The sequence below is a fragment of the Biomphalaria glabrata genome, chromosome 1 (assembly GCF_947242115.1).
Source record: "Biomphalaria glabrata chromosome 1, xgBioGlab47.1, whole genome shotgun sequence".
NCBI classification, from domain to species: Eukaryota; Metazoa; Mollusca; class Gastropoda; family Planorbidae; genus Biomphalaria; species Biomphalaria glabrata.
The window spans coordinates 54,094,706-54,112,913 of NC_074711.1; the positions used below are offsets into that span (position 1 = coordinate 54,094,706).

At 40.5% G+C, this 18,208-nt stretch overlaps 1 long non-coding RNA gene across 1 annotated transcript; it reads right to left on the minus strand.

Annotated features, from left to right (window-relative positions):
- Positions 1 to 1,576: 1,576 nt before the first annotated feature.
- Positions 1,577 to 13,659, minus strand: LOC129928665 (uncharacterized). Its single transcript, XR_008780123.1, has 3 exons — positions 13,325 to 13,659; positions 10,741 to 10,992; positions 1,577 to 2,306 (listed from the first exon to the last, which is right to left on the minus strand). It is a non-coding gene; the product is annotated as an uncharacterized LOC129928665 (long non-coding RNA).
- Between the last annotated feature and the right edge of the window lie 4,549 nt (positions 13,660 to 18,208).

Here is an 18,208-nt window from a genome sequence, read left to right on the forward strand (position 1 = left end):
AGTAATGATCTTTAGTTTTAGTTTAAAAATAATGCAATACCATTTTCTCGGATTTTAATTAGAATGGGATATTAATCACAGAACTATAGGCCTATATTCACGCAAAGGCCTATATCTATATTATAAAGTAGAATGTGAGGTGAATGTATGTATGTTACTTATAGACATCAAAACCGCTTGACCAATCTTGATAAAACTAGGCAGGAATGTTTCTTGGGTACTAACTTAGACCGTAGTGTATGTATTGTAGCCCTAAAACAAACTTAAGACCCTCAAAAAAAAAAAAAAGTTGTCCGACTCTATTACAGCTATAGTATTTTATGGATCTAGGCCATGTCTACAATGTTGACATGAGAAAAGATAGAAAGGATTTAGACCTAGATCTAATTTTAAGAAATACACTTTGCGCAGATAGTTTTTTACTTTGACACATGAAAATACAAAAGAAAATCCATTGATTTCATTATATAATAAAATTAACCTTCAATTTTGTGTTTCAAAAGCATTTTTTACATAAATTAGTTCTTTATATCTGTGACTACAGATTTCCTGACGAACATTCTTTCATTAGACAATACCGTAATGAATCGCGTACTAAATAGTAATTCGTTTAATTGTTTACTTTATAATCCCATCTCTAGATCTAAAACTCTAATTCAACTCTAAGATGATAAAACTTCTCTTCGCACTGATAGTTTTATACTTTAACACATAAACATATTCTAAAACTCTAATTCAACTCTAAGATGATAAAACTTCTCTTCGCACTGATAGTTTTATACTTTAACACATAAACATATTAATTAAAGTCCATTCATTTCATATTTTGATCAAATAAACATTCAAATTTGGTTTTCTAAAGCTACATTCATCTACGAAAGCTGCGTAGCCGAGTTGAGATAGGCCTAGATCTATATTCATTCATGAATCGTGTACTAAAAATTATTTCGATTAATTGTTCACTTTATAATCCCATTCATTTAACAAAGCTATCGCTCTTTTCGTTTTTAATAGATATGAATGTATCCACTTCGGGTAAACCCATTTTCGCAAAATAATTTTATTTTCGTAGCGAAAGAGAAATAACGTGAAAGGATCATCATCTAAATCCAATCCACTAGATTAGTAAACACAAACTTAGACCCGCAGGCCGCGGGTAATGTCAGGCTAGTATGAAATAAAGCCATTTCTCGTTAGTTTCCATTGAGATAATGTTTCGATAATCCTAGATCTAAATAATTCACGTCTGTTGATTTTCATCAACTTATGTACATTTAAATAGATTGATTACCTAGATCTTTTTTAGATTATGTATCTAAAAATCACAAAGCAATAATTATGACACGAGAGTGTTCTTATTTTCGATGTTCAACTACTATATCTAGATTCTAGTTCTAAACATTAAATTATATGTTACATAGGTTAGAGTTGAAAAAAAAACACACACACACTTTACTTCTTACTAATTTATAAAACAACGCCTTTTTTTTATTTTTCACATTTTTACTGTAGTATTAAGGGATCTCTAAGTCCAGCCTAGATAAAATATTTGTAATTGATGAAAATTTCTATTAAAAAATTAATTCCCAAATTTGGGAGATTTTCATGACAAAACGAAACAATGTCAAAGAATCTATATTGAACTGTAATGTTATCAACTACATAAGAAAAACTTAGGCAGCAAATGGAAGAGTTTAGAATATTTGTTACTGAATTTCTAAACGTGCCCACAATTATATATAAAATGTTGTAGAAGCATAGCTTATCTATACTTCACGTCTATAGATTTTATGCCGTAGATGAAAATCTCAAATGTGCTTTGTAGAATTTGAAAACTTTAAAAATTTAAGATCATTATTTTTCTCAGAGTTAAGAGCGACTTTACAGGATCAGATTGCGTCCATTTTGTTTTTCAATTTTTAAAAACGTTATCACTCTAGATATATAAAATATATCTAGCGGTCTATGTCCTGCGTTTAGTGCACGTGAAATATGTAGGACGTCATTATCTTGTCAATTGAAGTAACGTCTGTAATTTATAAGATAAAGTAATGACTAATTATCTTGAAAATTGTGTCCCCCTGTCAATGCTGCCAACTTCCATCAAGTACAAACTGTTATGCTTGACGTCATCCCGTAGTGGGAGACTGCTCAAAACGGTTTCCTAGACAACGAAATATCATTAAATAAAGGAAAAAATATGTGAACGTGACCTTTGTTGGCTTGAATTGAGGCCACAAAATGTAGGCTACACGCGACTTTTAGTTTGGGCTACCACGAATGAGGCTGGCAGCATTCAAGTATCTCTGTGGAGAAAAAAAAAGGAAGGGAGGAACTTAAGAAATGAAAGCAAATAACGAATCGAAAGAGTATTTTGAAATAACAAACAAAATATTGAAATGAAAAGAAATAAAGAAGCGGCGTGCTAAAAAAAAGTTGAATTCATAGTTGAAGCAGACAACTTTCAAAGCCCAAGATTGAAGTCTAAAAATCGTCTAGTCTTTTCTTCCAACTCGCCTTTCTTGAATTGGCCACGACGCGCCCCCCACATTCTCGTATTCATATTTCAAGTATACAAACCACGCGTAGACAACCTCGGCGCTGATCTGCAACATTAGATTCACGTGACATGGGTCATCGAAAAGGTCAACTCTAGTTTGCACAACCTGCTTCAAATTTCAATCCTTTTCTAGTCATGTATGCCCTAAGGAAAACGTGAAAGGCTGAAAGAAGAGTAACAACAACCTGAGTCATTGTTGGCTAGCCAAACCAGATAATGAAAGATGTCTGCTGGCATGAAAAGTCTTGATTAAAGGTGAAGGCTGTTGAATGGTGCTAATAAAGACAGCGACCGGAGGGATTCACTTGAACGAAAGTGATAATTACCTGTGCTTCACCAGCTTGTCGTGTGCTTCATGCAGTTCCCATTGTTTCATTCCTCAATTGAAAATTAAGATTGTCAGCGAAAGGAAAGGTAAAAACATAATAAACATTATGCTAAAACCTAGTGCATCAAGGAAAGGTGCATTCTCTCCCTCGGGCAGCAATTACTAAGGGGTTGGTGCGTCATTTCACTGTATGAATATACTTTTTGTGGCTATGTTGTGTCTTTGCTGTTACGGACGAGTGCACGCGCATATGAAGGTGTGTGTCTTTGTATTTGCGTAAATACACCACCCCATCCCCTCATTTCGTCGAGAAGAGAAAATTCTACAACCCAGGCACATTAATTGAAACGAAGCAAACTAACTAAAAACGAGGCACACTAACTGAAGATGAGGCACACTAACTGAAGATGAGGCACACTAACTGAAGACGAGGCAAACTAACTGAAGATGAGGCACATTAACTGAAGACGATGCCACACTAACTGAAGACGAGGCACACTAACTGAAGACAAGGCAAACTAATTGAAGACGAGGCACACTAACTGAAGACGAGGCACATTAACTGAAGATGAGGCAAACTAACAGAAGACGAGGCAAACTAGCTGAAGACGAGGCCACACTTATTGAAGACGAGGCACACTAACTGGAAACGAGGCACACTAACTGAAGACGAGCCACACTAACTGAAGACGAGGCACACTAACTGAAGATGAGGCAAACTAACTGAAGACGAGGCACACTAACTGAAAACGAGGCACACTAACTGAAGATGAGGCACACTAACTGAAGATGAGGCACATTAACTGGAAACGAGGCACACTAACTGAAGACGAGGCACACTAACTGAAGACGAGGAACACTAACTGAGGATGAGGCACACTAACTGAAGATGAGGCACATTAACTGAAAACGAGGCACACTAACTGAAGATGAGGCACACTAACTGAAGATGAGGCACACTAACTGAAGACGAGGCACATTAACTGGAAACGAGGCACACTAACTGAAGACGAGCCACACTAACTGAAGACGAGGCACACTAACTGAAGACGTGGCACACTAACTGAAGACGAGGCACACTAACTGAAGACGAGGCACACTAAGTGAAGACGAGGCACACTAACGGAAGATGAGGCACACTAACTGAAGATGAGGCACACTAACTGAAGACGAGGCACATTAACTGGAAACGAGGCACACTAACTGAAGACGAGCCAAACTAACTGAAGACGAGGCACACTAACTGAAGACGTGGCACACTAACTGAAGACGAGGCACACTAACTGAAGACGAGGCACACTAAGTGAAGACGAGGCACACTAACTGAAAACGAGGTCACACTAACTGAAGACGAGGTAAACTAACTGAAGACGAGGCAAACTAACTGAAGACAAGACACACTAACTGAAAACGAGGCACACTAACTGAAGACGAGGCAAACTAGCTGAAGACGAGGCCACACTTATTGAAGACGAGGCACACTAACTGAAGACGAGGCCACACTTATTGAAGACGAGGCACACTAACTGAAGACGAGGCCACACTAACTGAAGACGAGGCACACTAACTGAAGATGAGGCAAACTAACTGAAGATGAGGCACACTAACTGAAGAAGAGGCACACTAACTGAAGATGAGGCAAACTAACTTAAGACGAGGCACACTAACTGAAAACGAGGCACACTAACTGAAGACGAGGCACACTAACTGAAGACGAGGCACACTAACTGAAGATGAGGCACACTAACTGAAGATGAGGCACATTAACTGAAAACGAGGCACACTAACTGAAGATGAGGCACACTAACTGAAGACGAGGCATATTAACTGGAAACGAGGCACACTAACTGAAGACGAGGCACACTAACTGAAGACGAGGCACACTAACTGAAGACGAGGCACACTAAGTGAATACGAGGCACACTAACGGAAGATGAGGCACACTAACTGAAGATGAGGCACACTAACTGAAGACGAGGCACATTAACTGGAAACGAGGCACACTAACTGAAGACGAGCCACACTAACTGAAGACGAGGCACACTAACTGAAGACGTGGCACACTAACTGAAGACGAGGCACACTAACTGAAGACGAGGCACACTAAGTGAAGACGAGGCACACTAACGGAAGATGAGGCACACTAACTGAAGATGAGGCACACTAACTGAAGACGAGGCACATTAACTGGAAACGAGGCACACTAACTGAAGACGAGCCACACTAACTGAAGACGAGGCACACTAACTGAAGACGTGGCACACTAACTGAAGACGAGGCACACTAACTGAAGACGAGGCACACTAACGGAAGATGAGGCACACTAACTGAAGATGAGGCACACTAACTGAAGACGAGGCACATTAACTGGAAACGAGGCACACTAACTGAAGACGAGCCACACTAACTGAAGATGAGGCACACTAACTGAAGACGAGGCACATTAACTGGAAACGAGGCACACTAACTGAAGACGAGCCACACTAACTGAAGACGAGGCACACTAACTGAAGACGTGGCACACTAACTGAAGACGAGGCACACTAACTGAAGACGAGGCACACTAAGTGAAGACGAGGCACACTAACGGAAGATGAGGCACACTAACTGAAGACGAGGCACACTAACTGAAAACGAGGTCACACTAACTGAAGACGAGGTAAACTAACTGAAGACGAGGCAAACTAACTGAAGACAAGACACACTAACTGAAAACGAGGCACACTAACTGAAGACGAGGCAAACTAGCTGAAGACGAGGCCACACTTATTGAAGACGAGGCACACTAACTGAAGACGAGGCCACACTAACTGAAGACGAGGCACACTAACTGAAGATGAGGCAAACTAACTGAAGATGAGGCACACTAACTGAAGAAGAGGCACACTAACTGAAGATGAGGCACACTAACTGAAAATGAGGCACACTAACTGAAGATGAGGCACACTAACTGAAGACGAGGCACACTAACTGAAGACGAGGCACATTAACTGGAAACGAGGCACACTAACTGAAGACGAGGCACACTAACTGAAGACGAGGCACACTAAGTGAATACGAGGCACACTAACGGAAGATGAGGCACACTAACTGAAGATGAGGCACACTAACTGAAGACGAGGCACACTAACGGAAGATGAGGCACACTAACTGAAGATGAGGCAAACTAACTGAAGATGAGGCACACTAACTGAAGAAGAGGCACACTAACTGAAGATGAGGCAAACTAACTGAAGACGAGGCACACTAACTGAAAACGAGGCACACTAACTGAAGACGAGGCACACTAACTGAAGACGATGCACACTAACTGAAGATGAGGCACACTAACTGAAGATGAGGCACATTAACTGAAAACGAGGCACACTAACTGAAGATGAGGCACACTAACTGAAGACGAGGCACATTAACTGGAAACGAGGCACACTAACTGAAGACGAGGCACACTAACTGAAGACGAGGCACACTAAGTGAATACGAGGCACACTAACGGAAGATGAGGCACACTAACTGAAGATGAGGCACACTAACTGAAGACGAGGCACATTAACTGGAAACGAGGCACACTAACTGAAGACGAGCCACACTAACTGAAGACGAGGCACACTAACTGAAGACGTGGCACACTAACTGAAGACGAGGCACACTAACTGAAGACGAGGCACACTAAGTGAAGACGAGGCACACTAACGGAAGATGAGGCACACTAACTGAAGATGAGGCACACTAACTGAAGACGAGGCACATTAACTGGAAACGAGGCACACTAACTGAAGACGAGCCACACTAACTGAAGACGAGGCACACTAACTGAAGACGTGGCACACTAACTGAAGACGAGGCACACTAACTGAAGACGAGGCACACTAAGTGAAGACGAGGCACACTAACGGAAGATGAGGCACACTAACTGAAGACGAGGCACACTAACGGAAGATGAGGCACACTAACTGAAGACGAGGCACATTAACTGGAAACGAGGCACACTAACTGAAGACGAGCCACACTAACTGAAGACGAGGCACACTAACTGAAGACGTGGCACACTAACTGAAGACGAGGCACACTAACTGAAGACGAGGCACACTAAGTGAAGACGAGGCACACTAACGGAAGATGAGGCACACTAACTGAAGATGAGGCACACTAACTGAAGACGAGGCACATTAACTGGAAACGAGGCACACTAACTGAAGACGAGCCACACTAACTGAAGACGAGGCACACTAACTGAAGACGTGGCACACTAACTGAAGACGAGGCACACTAACTGAAGACGAGGCACACTAAGTGAAGACGAGGCACACTAACGGAAGATGAGGCACACTAACTGAAGATGAGGCACACTAACTGAAGACGAGGCACATTAACTGGAAACGAGGCACACTAACTGAAGACGAGCCACACTAACTGAAGACGAGGCACACTAACTGAAGACGTGGCACACTAACTGAAGACGAGGCACACTAACTGAAGACGAGGCACACTAACGGAAGATGAGGCACACTAACTGAAGATGAGGCACACTAACTGAAGACGAGGCACATTAACTGGAAACGAGGCACACTAACTGAAGACGAGCCACACTAACTGAAGATGAGGCACACTAACTGAAGACGAGGCACATTAACTGGAAACGAGGCACACTAACTGAAGACGAGCCACACTAACTGAAGACGAGGCACACTAACTGAAGACGTGGCACACTAACTGAAGACGAGGCACACTAACTGAAGACGAGGCACACTAAGTGAAGACGAGGCACACTAACGGAAGATGAGGCACACTAACTGAAGACGAGGCACACTAACTGAAAACGAGGTCACACTAACTGAAGACGAGGTAAACTAACTGAAGACGAGGCAAACTAACTGAAGACAAGACACACTAACTGAAAACGAGGCACACTAACTGAAGACGAGGCAAACTAGCTGAAGACGAGGCCACACTTATTGAAGACGAGGCACACTAACTGAAGACGAGGCCACACTAACTGAAGACGAGGCACACTAACTGAAGATGAGGCAAACTAACTGAAGATGAGGCACACTAACTGAAGAAGAGGCACACTAACTGAAGATGAGGCACACTAACTGAAGATGAGGCACACTAACTGAAGATGAGGCACACTAACTGAAGACGAGGCACACTAACTGAAGACGAGGCACATTAACTGGAAACGAGGCACACTAACTGAAGACGAGGCACACTAACTGAAGACGAGGCACACTAAGTGAATACGAGGCACACTAACGGAAGATGAGGCACACTAACTGAAGATGAGGCACACTAACTGAAGACGAGGCACACTAACGGAAGATGAGGCACACTAACTGAAGATGAGGCAAACTAACTGAAGATGAGGCACACTAACTGAAGAAGAGGCACACTAACTGAAGATGAGGCAAACTAACTGAAGACGAGGCACACTAACTGAAAACGAGGCACACTAACTGAAGACGAGGCACACTAACTGAAGACGATGCACACTAACTGAAGATGAGGCACACTAACTGAAGATGAGGCACATTAACTGAAAACGAGGCACACTAACTGAAGATGAGGCACACTAACTGAAGACGAGGCACATTAACTGGAAACGAGGCACACTAACTGAAGACGAGGCACACTAACTGAAGACGAGGCACACTAAGTGAATACGAGGCACACTAACGGAAGATGAGGCACACTAACTGAAGATGAGGCACACTAACTGAAGACGAGGCACATTAACTGGAAACGAGGCACACTAACTGAAGACGAGCCACACTAACTGAAGACGAGGCACACTAACTGAAGACGTGGCACACTAACTGAAGACGAGGCACACTAACTGAAGACGAGGCACACTAAGTGAAGACGAGGCACACTAACGGAAGATGAGGCACACTAACTGAAGATGAGGCACACTAACTGAAGACGAGGCACATTAACTGGAAACGAGGCACACTAACTGAAGACGAGCCACACTAACTGAAGACGAGGCACACTAACTGAAGACGTGGCACACTAACTGAAGACGAGGCACACTAACTGAAGACGAGGCACACTAAGTGAAGACGAGGCACACTAACGGAAGATGAGGCACACTAACTGAAGACGAGGCACACTAACGGAAGATGAGGCACACTAACTGAAGACGAGGCACACTAACTGAAAACGAGGTCACACTAACTGAAGACGAGGTAAACTAACTGAAGACGAGGCAAACTAACTGAAGACAAGACACACTAACTGAAAACGAGGCACACTAACTGAAGACGAGGCAAACTAGCTGAAGACGAGGCCACACTTATTGAAGACGAGGCACACTAACTGAAGACGAGGCCACACTAACTGAAGACGAGGCACACTAACTGAAGATGAGGCAAACTAACTGAAGATGAGGCACACTAACTGAAGAAGAGGCACACTAACTGAAGATGAGGCAAACTAACTGAAGACGAGGCACACTAACTGAAAACGAGGCACACTAACTGAAGACGAGGCACACTAACTGAAGACGAGGCACACTAACTGAAGATGAGGCACACTAACTGAAGATGAGGCACATTAACTGAAAACGAGGCACACTAACTGAAGATGAGGCACACTAACTGAAGACGAGGCACATTAACTGGAAACGAGGCACCTTAACTGAAGACGAGCCACACTAACTGAAGACGAGGCACACTAACTGAAGACGAGGCTTACTAACTGAAGACGAGGCACACTAACTGAAGACGAGGCACACTAAGTGAAGACGAGGCACACTAACGGAAGATGAGGCACACTAACTGAAGATGAGGCACACTAACTGAAGACGAGGCACATTAACTGGAAACGAGGCACACTAACTGAAGACGAGCCACACTAACTGAAGACGAGGCACACTAACTGAAGACGTGGCACACTAACTGAAGACGAGGCACACTAACTGAAGACGAGGCACACTAACGGAAGATGAGGCACACTAACTGAAGACGAGGCACACTAACTGAAAACGAGGTCACACTAACTGAAGACGAGGTAAACTAACTGAAGACGAGGCAAACTAACTGAAGACAAGACACACTAACTGAAGACGAGGCAAACTAGCTGAAGACGAGGCCACAATTATTGAAGACGAGGCACACTAACTGAAGACGAGGCCACACTAACTGAAGACGAGGCACACTAACTGAAGACGAGGCACACTAATTGAAGTCGACACTAGCTGAAAACGAGGTCACACTAACTGAAAACGACGCCACAGTTCATATAAATATTATTTTGGAAACGTATTAAAAAGGTTTATCAATGGATTTTGCGTTGAGAACTCAAGTGATCTATTTATATATTAATAACTAGCATTAAACACCGGCTACGTCAGTTGATTTGTTTCCATGTTATATTTATTTTGTTTGTATCCATTTTTCAATAAAAGCGGCCAGGAACCCCCCACCCCCGCTCTCCCACATAGTATTCTGGCGGAGACACCAACCGTCTTTTTTTTTGTACTTCTAATGAAACGGCCCGCCTATAGGCGCTTCTCTACTATACTTTTGGCCCGTATCTGTTACGTTGAATCGGAACGATTCACTTTAAAACTCCCCCTCCACCCCACATACATACACCTACTTCGAGCCCGTGATTTCTAGTATCACTTTTCCCACGTATGGTAATGTTTATTGGGCAAATCGTGTGGTATGCGATTTAGACAGTAGTTTCGATGGTCACTGGATCGAATCCTGTCAGCTATCATAAACTAGGAAGTTCCGGCTAGGATGTAGTGATTTTTAATTCTGAACATTCGAAACATGTAGAAGAGTCTGTCAACTACTATCCGCAATGTGGTTCAAAAATGTAATTATAATACAAATAGAAAACCTACATGTGCATTAATGTTCAATATACTCCCCTTGCTTTTCAATGCATTTGGTCCATCGCTGCACAAGCTTCATGAAGCAGTCCTAAAAGAAAGTTTTTGGTTGAGCCTCGAGCCAGAAATGTATTCATCTTTCAGTGCTTCACCCGAGGTAAATCAACGGCCCCTTCATGCCTCATTGAGTGGACCAGACAAGTAGGCTTAGAAGTCTGATTAGTCAGACTCATTTCCAGGACTATACTGAGGATGAGTCAGTTTCTGAAACGTTTCAAAAATATGGGCAGCAGTTTGTGGGAATCAGTATTTGGACCCCCCCAAAAAAAAAGAATCACTGAACATGATTGGTGCACACTGAGATAGAAGCAGCTTTGATTAAAAGGACGACAGCGACAATGGAACTTTCTAAAAGAAACTAAACTAGCAGACACTAACCTGTGCAGACATAACACTAATTAATCCAAGCATGCGTCATCAACACTTCACAACAGTAGACCTACTACCAACCTAGAGAACATTAGGCCTATAACCACATTGCAAATATTAGTTGATTTACTCTAGGAAAGCAACTTTAGGACATGTTGGGCACATTAAGCCTTCAAGGACTGACTATAAAAATCCCCCCCCCCCTAAAAAAATTCTATGACATTGACCTTTATGATAGGTACAAAAAAGAATAAACCTTTTAAAGATATATATATATATATATATATCATGGGCGTAGCCAGGATTTTTTTTCGGGGGGGGGGGGGTTCCTTAGATCCTCCCGCGCCGTTCGGCGCATTTGCCGTCAAGCTGTTTCCATAAAATTGTAGACTCCCCGACATTACTAGCAAGGGAGTCTGGGGGGAGCGCTAGGTGCTCCCTCAGCGCGGGGCGAAGCCCCGCCGCCAAGCACTATTTCTGGTATTGAAAGGCAACTAAAAGCATATTCTGAGGTATCTACAGTGCCTTTTCATGCTATTAAAAAGTTTTAGTTCAAAAACCTAATGTGCTATTCTTACTGACTTAGACCCTCCCGCGCCGTTCAGCGCATTTACCGTCAAGCTGTTTCCATAAAAATCTGTCACTGGTAATGTCAGAAGCCTCTTCCCACCTGCTCTGAGGACCTCAATCAATGTGTGGCGCCAAGTTGTACTAGGATGTCATCGCAACTCTTCGTATGCGTAATTCATTTTGTCGGAGAACATGTCCCGCAAACCTCATGCGACGCTCTATCACAATCTTACTAAGGGGTTGACTCGCACTTCGGCATAGGATTTCCTTGATTTAGACACGATCTCTATAACTGATTCCTAAAATATATCTTAGCCATCTTTGTTGAGCCACATTTAGTGTTTTTCAATTTCGGCAGATGACTATTCATTGCACTTTATTAATGGAGCCCCGACAATGGTAGAAATGTGTAACCTATCTTAAATACGCTCTTGGAATTAAGTGACTGTAGTTTGCTTTAGATTTTATATCGAAAAGGGAAGTTTTATCGTCAAAATCATCTGTTGGGGGTTTTAAACTAAAAAATCTCTGGAGTTTTTTTTTCAAATTCAAAACCCCATTAAGCTACGGTAATAGAATTTAGTAACTGTTGTTTGCATTAGAATAATATTGAAGATAGACGTTTTCCACCTCAAAACACTCTGTAGGGGAATTTAAAACTCAAAACCTTCTGGAGGGGGTTTTAAACTTTAAAAAAAAAGCCATCTGTAGGAAAGGGGTTTAAACCTAAAAACCCCAATAGGATTGGCTACGCTCAAATAATTTTAGTGTGTAATTTGCTTTTTTCTATTGAAGAGGTATTTTTTAGCATCACACCCCTCTGAAGGGGGGTTTAAACTCTAAACCCCTTTTGGCAACGCTCATAGCATTTTGAGTGCGTAATTTGCTTTTTTTCTTACACTGAAGATTTGTTTTTTAGCTTCAAACCCCGCTGGCGGGGGGTTTAAACTCAAAACCCCTTTGGCTACGCTCATATAATTTTGAGTGTGTAATTTTTTTTTTTTTTTTTATTGAAGAGGGGGGTTATCGTAAATTATGGAGGGGTTGTTTTTAAAATCAAAATCTTAATTAAAAGTGCTCTTGGAATTTGGGGATTTTCGTATGCATTTTTTTTTTGTTTTATAGAAGAGGGGGATTTAACTGCAAAAACCCCCGGTAGGTTTTTTTTTAACTCGAACCCTCCTGCTAGGGGGTTTTAAACTCGACCACCTCTTGTAGGTGGCTTTTAACTCAAAACCCCCTTGGTTGTGCTGGGGCAAGTGATGGTTTAGTATTAAAATCTCACCTAAAATAAACAAAATCAAAGCAAAAAATAAGTCACTAAATTCCGATTCCCGCCCCCCCCCCCCACAGGGGGGATTACATTTCGGGGGGGGGGGAGGGTTTGTCAGGGTTATGTTAAAGCCTTAGCTCGTTTGCCCGGGCCCCTGACATTCAACAGGCACCTTCGTGCTTACAATAAATAATTGACTCACAGTTAACAATGTAACTGTTTAATGACATGAATATAAGTAATAATGAAAACTGATGGAGTAATGACATTGAATCTAAAATATTGGAATATTGTGGTCATAGTAATTAAACAATAGTTCTGCACCTTGCTATCCCACAACGCCACACGTTCAACACTGTCACACTGCCGATAACAAACTCCAATGTAAATCTTGATAATCACATACTAACTCCCTGTAGAAACAAATAGTAAAGACAAACTAACAAAAGGTCTAGTATACTATGGCATCGAAACAACTGCGAAATGCAGTCATGCCTTAGATACTCACCCTAAACAGGGGAACACAGAAGAATCTCAACAAACGTTACACCAGCATAACAAAACCACTCCATAAGCCTACAAGCAGCAAGGCAACAAAGAAAGTGCGTTCAAAAAATGTGCACTTAATAAACATTGGTGCTAATACCATAATCTACGCACCGACAGGGTTGAACCCCCAACCCCCCCCCCCTGGCTACGCCCATGATATATATATAATATATATATATAGGCCCTATATATCTTGATTAAGTGGCTCACATTCACTGCGAGAGTTTGTTGGATTTTTAGATTTAGAAACAGTCTAGATCTAGTAGGCCTAATAAAATAGCGCATCCAAGACTTGATACAAATATTCAGCGATCTCGAATAAAAATACAAGCAAATATCAATGGACCTCATTCACCAATCGTAAACAAACAACATTTAGCCATGTGATAATATTAATAAGACAATGTAGAAAAAACGTATCACGTGACAACCTTTATGGATTACGTAATTTGTATAGAAGAGATAAAGAATCACGTGGCTAAATGTTGTTTGTTTACGATTGGTGAATGAGGTCCATTTGGTTTATGAATTGCTTTTCGTTGATGTCTCCATGGTAATATAAAAAAGGAGGAGGAAACGTGTAGGATTAAAAAGTAAAATAAAACCTCTGACAACAGACCTATATATACTAAATCTATAGGTCTGTGCCACAGACCTCGGTCTATGATAAAAGTATATTGGAACAGAACTACGAATTTAAAAAAAAATCGTTTTGGGAAAAATTAACCGCTGCTAAGGAAACTGACATACAAAGACACAAGCAATTTGTAAGTTTCATTTTTGTTTTTTTTTTTTGGTTATGAAATCGAAAAAAAAAATGCAAAAAAATATCACTCTCGGTGCAGAGCGAATACAGACGCACTAAAGCATAAGCAAACACTTCACGGCCGTCAGATCCTAGATAACACAGAGCATTGCAAAATAGCCTAGATCAAGCTCATGAATTGGTCAAAGTCATAGACTAAGTACAAACAAATTAGATTGTGTATGGTGTCAGAAGCTCGTCATTCCTTTTCCTCCAAAAGAAAATGTCTTCCCGTTTTTTTAACAAACTTAATGTCAATATCAACTCGGGGGGAAAAAATGAGAAAGTGATTAAAGAATGCTACCCCTCCCACCCCACTCCTCTCTATTTTATCAGCTTCAGTAGCTAATTCTCTGTGCGGGCCGCTTCGTCACCCCCCCCCAACCCTGCACCCTCCGAACGCCCACCCCCGATCGTGAGCCAAGCCTGGCTTAAGACGAAAAAAAAAGGTCTCTTAGTAAATTGCACGGCTTCTTCTTTTTTTTTTTTAAAGTAAGAAAAAAAGAAAACTCCTTTCTTTAGATTCACATTGTTTATCTTGAGCTGTACTACAGCTAACTGAGAGGCGAAGCCACACAAACTATTAAGGGGAGGCAAGAAACAGATTTCAAAGGCCATTCCCCGCCCCTCCTTTGGTCCAACTAGAGAATGCCGCTAAGGCCGATGTTTAAACGACTGAGACTGGGTTTAATAAAGTTTCAATCAATGGCCTGTGGAAACAGCTGTAAGAATCCGATTAAAGAGAAATTACGTTTTAACAATGAGCTTGTTTTCTGTAGTCATGCACTCAATGTCTGGATGATACATTCAAAGACGTTCTCAAAATATGGTCGCTAATATTTTAATGTAAGCCCACGACCGGATGTCGTCTGCTGACATATTGCGATATAATTAGATTGCTTGGAAGTAATAATACAATACACAATACTATAAAATATATCGCAGGCCTGTACCTATGTATTTTTGTCTATTCATGTTTGAACAACCTCTTATACATACAATTATTGTATTTTAAGTCATAGATGGTTAACTGTCGTTAATTTTCTACATTAGGATATTAGCCAGTGATTCCCAAAGTGGTCTATATAGACCCCCAGGGGTCTACGAAAGTGAATAACTAAATTGGGGGTCTACGATAATGAATTATATTTAAACAGGTCGTGACCTTATTTTTCACATCCCATTAATGCAATTAACAATTAATTAAATACCCGAATATATGATTTGTACATGAGTTAATCCTTTAAATATTTATCCTGCTATTCAAACGAAAAAAAAATGTTGAATTTAATTTCAATACTTATTTAAATAGCTTACTTTTGTATACATGTAAATAATTTTTAACAAAAATAACTCAGATTTTGCCATAGAGTATATTGGATTTTACAGCATCGATTATTTAAAATTGGGATTCCTTCCTTCCTTGTCAAACGAGCGTTGCCAAATTGCCTTTTTATGACGATATGAAACTAATTACACTGAAGATACATTTGAAACGATTCTACCATGATCAAAAGATAAAGATTTTAAAAACTTTCGAACACTCAAAGATAAAGTTCAGAACAGGAGCGGACTGGGTATCAAAATCGGCCCTGGCATTATCATATAAACCAGCCCACAAATGGCATGTCATATATTTTCGGTCTGGGGGGGATATTTACCCCAGTCCGCAATGTATACAATATATATGTGTATATGTAATTAATCTTCATTACATTCTGATCTTTCATTCTTTCAAACGTTTTTTCTACTCTAGAATACTCTCTTCCTATAATTAGTGGAAAGACAGTACACACCGCCAAAGGGACAGTTAGGGAGTCCGGGGGAGCGCTGCGAGCTCCCCCAGTGGGGTCCGGAGCGAAGCCCCGGAACCAAGCATAATTTCCGTTACTTTAAGCTTTAAAAAAATGCATTCTCTGAGTCTCATTCTGAGGTATATACAGTGAAATTTTCCGCTAAAATAAAATCAAAAACTAAATTTACTATTCACTGGAGTTCATCGACTGGTAGAATATGGTAAAATGCTTTAGTTTTTGTATTGGAGGGGGGGGGGGAGGGCAACCACAAAACCCCTTTTAGCTACGCTCATGATATTTGGTGACTGTAGTTTGCTTAAGTTGGCTGCACTGGGGCAGTAAGTAAAGTTTCCCTTTCAGACAATGAGGTTTGATGGTTTGAACCCCTCCCGACTACGCCCATGTGTTATATTATAGATGTAAGCCTAATTCTCTACAAAATATATAAAGCTTGATAACGCATCGAAAACTGGATGGATGCATTCGTAGGATTACATAATGTATTCTATTTATACATGTGTGTAGTCTGGAAACTATAAACAATACAATAGCAGACAAATGAGTTTGAAGCTTTTAAGTATTACTTAAACTATAAGTTATACATTACAGACGTTTCTTAAAAAAATAAGATAATCACATCCTACGCATTTCATGTGTCAATCTAGTCATGCATGTTAATCTGTAACTTAAAATATGCTAAATCATTTGTTTCCTGGCTGACTCAGACAACCCATTCCATTAAAAGATAAGAGAAAGCAGAACGGTTAAAGAGGTATTTACTTAATGTGAAAAGCTCTTGCTTCGTCCTAGTACATTCTCGAAAACGAGATTTGTATATATATGAATATACCATGACCGTGGGCATGACCCATTATTTAAAATATTAATTAAATCTTCTTTCATTAAATATCGGATGTGACAGCGCTATATAAATTATTGTAATTATTGTCATAATTTTCATCATTAATGACTTCATATTAAGCATAAGTTTGCCATTAATTATAATAGTATAAAAATCTATTTAGAGCTAGATTTATTTTTTAATTAAATAATATTTTTTTTGTAAGCCTAAAGTAACGTGTAGTATTTTAAGATCTATGTTTTTAAAAATAAACAAAAAGAAACTTACTATTTCTTTTCAAATAGCAGAAAGTAGAGCTTTATACCCATATTGAGCTGTGAATAAGTTGGGCGGTTCGCAATTTTGCGGCTGTGTGTATGTGTTCAAGTTAATTTCTATTAAGTATTGTTAAAGAGCTAATTGTAGCGCCTTTTTTTTCTGCGTTATATTCAAACTTAACCTCTCTCATCCCTCTTTTTCGTTAACTGACAATGACGGGGGAGGGAAGGAGCAAAAAAAAATGGGAGCGCCATTAAAGGTCCATGCTGACCAGCAAAATGATTTGGCCAAACACAGCCTCGAAGACATCAAAGCAGTCTATGCCGCTCGTGCATAGCAGAAAGTACGGTCTAACGTTTTGCTAATGATAATACGTACAGCGTATAGTGTATTTTTCTTGATATTCTTGTTGAATTTCAAACAAAATTAATTGTAATATTAATTTAAAAAAAAAAGAAAACGTGTTCGGGCCTTTGTGTCTTGTTGCTGTCACTTTTTTTTAAAGTTGTCTGCATTGAAATTTTTTTTGTCTTTGGTCGCGACCAGACCGACCCATTTGGTACCGGCCCACCGGGCATTTGCTCGTTTGCCCATATAGCCAGTTCGCCCCTGGTTCAGAATAGGCCCACAAAATCTCTCTTCAACATCAAATAGAGAGATATGATGGTGGCTTGGGAGTTTCTTACAAGATCTCTTTGCTTAGAGCCAAATACGGAAAACATTATAAATAAAACATTGATTATACCAGCCGTTGAAGTAGTTTTAAGAACTGTTTTACACAAACCTACATCTGATATTATTAAAAGAATTTCTTTAAGCAACAGTTCCAGGGTACATCAGTGGTATGAGCTAAAGTTTCTTATGTAATTCTTTTCAAACGACAAATACAGTCTGGGATCAAGGGCGTCACAGGCTCTGACAGGGTGTAGCGGTGTGTG